The sequence below is a fragment of the Limulus polyphemus genome, unplaced genomic scaffold, assembly GCF_000517525.1.
Source record: "Limulus polyphemus unplaced genomic scaffold, Limulus_polyphemus-2.1.2 Scaffold815, whole genome shotgun sequence".
NCBI classification, from domain to species: Eukaryota; Metazoa; Arthropoda; class Merostomata; order Xiphosura; family Limulidae; genus Limulus; species Limulus polyphemus.
In genome coordinates, this window is record NW_013666425.1 from 27,178 (window position 1) to 29,021 (window position 1,844).

The following is a 1,844-nucleotide window of genomic DNA, read 5'->3' on the forward strand; positions in this document are numbered from 1 at the left end:
CCTAAATAAAATGTTTTTAATTGTGTACCAGTTTAACGTTGAATATTGTTTATGATTTTAACTTTATAGACAAGTGCCAAAATACTATAATTACGAAACGGGTTATTTAAAGAGAGCATAATTCAGGTGAAGAGTAATGAAAACTACGAAACGGGTTATTTAAAGAGAACATAATTCAGGTGAAGAGTAGTGAGAACTACGAAAATAGTTATTTAAAGAGAAATAGTACTTGTAAAAGTCGAAAGAATAAAACACATCTTTGTATAAGATATATATAATTTTTAACCTATCATCACTTTTATATAACCCATGATTTTAAGGGTCTCTGATCCTTAAAGGTCAGGCATAGACATTCCTAATTTAGAACTACTGACCAGAAGAAGGACAACAAGTCAGAAGCAGCTACTATCTAAGCAGCTGCTCTTAAACAATATTGGCTGTCAAAATTATAAAATCCATACGGCAGAAAGTTTAAGAGTATTCAGTAGAATATCGAGGCTCGAACTTTAGCCCTACGGATTCGCGGCCTACTATGCTAATCTCTAGGCAGCGCCTAGCCCGATGTATATGTATTACTCAAAACATAAATCAAGTAATAAAATACAATTCGATCAGCACAAAAATAAGTTTACATACGATAATCTATCGAATAAAATGTTTAAATTGAACATCCAAAAATTGCTTTATTAATTAAGAACGATCAAAAATAATATAATTCATGTTACAAAAACAAAATGACAAATAATAAGATCTTAGAGAACGCCTTAAACTGGGATAATAGAATCAACAAACTTAAACCAAAGTTACTGCATAAAATTGCCAAGCCTCATTTACTAACAATAGGTAATACAACAGATGCGCATTAAACGTTATGAAGAACAACTTTAAAATGCTAAATAGAGCTAACGTTTTATCTCAGATTTTAAATGACTGTATTACTGACTCTACATAATCAGAGTAAAAGTTTATGTACTAATAAAGTACTAGTTCCATAACATTTTAACCTAGATTTGATTATATAGAACTTTTACTGGTATCTACATATAGCCTTAATTTTACAATCCCTGTACCTATGAAAAATCCCTCAAACAAAACGGATTACGAACATAGCATATGTTCAACCCGCGTCCATTACACGACCAGGAATTACCCGAGAATTCGAAATAATGAAACGTTTGTTCTGGTATCTTTACAGCGGAAAAACAAAATGGCGTGGTTTAATATTAGTTTCAACATTTTAAATAAACTTAGAAATCAAATAATACATTGATGACTTACTTTCTGTTCAATTTGGTATTTTCTTCTGGATTTTGGTAACCCTGAACAGAAAAAGGATTTTATGTCTATGTCTGAAAATATAGAACAAAATCAACAAACCAGTAGTCAAGGTCAGAAGGTTAGAAATGCTGTATGTAGCTGGAATGACTTAGTTTCATTAAATCTCTGTGAAATTAATTTCGCTTGGTGAACTCAGCTTCTACGGGGTTTTCCCAAACTGTGAAGCGGATGTCGAGCTGTTCACATATCGTTTCGTGGAAAAGAAGCTTCCGGAAGTTTAGAAACTGTTACATGAGACTACGCAGAAATCGGTTTACGTAAGATAAGATATATGATATGAAAGCTAAGCATCTTAATGGTAATTTGTTTATTGATACTTGATCAACAGTACGTATAAGATATCATGACGCTAAAATTCGGGGTTTGATTCTCCAGGACGATTGTAAATATTTTAAATATTAGTGCTAGTTCCAAATCCATTGGTTTGTTTGTTATGGATTTCGCTCAAAGCTACACGAGGGCTATCTGCGCTAGCCGTCCCTAATTTAGCAGTGTAAGACTAGAGG

The 1,844-nt window shown here is 32.6% G+C and overlaps 1 protein-coding gene across 2 annotated transcripts in view; it reads right to left on the reverse strand.

Annotated features, from left to right (window-relative positions):
• The window catches only part of LOC106460682 (serine protease inhibitor 2.1-like), a 15,933-nt gene extending 14,463 nt beyond the window's left edge, over positions 1–1,470 (reverse strand). For both annotated transcript variants that reach the window (XM_013920410.2, XM_013920408.2), the window contains exon 1: positions 1,279–1,470. The gene's annotated coding sequence lies outside the window, so the exon portion shown is untranslated. The remainder of the gene's footprint in view (positions 1–1,278) is intronic.
• Between the last annotated feature and the right edge of the window lie 374 nt (positions 1,471–1,844).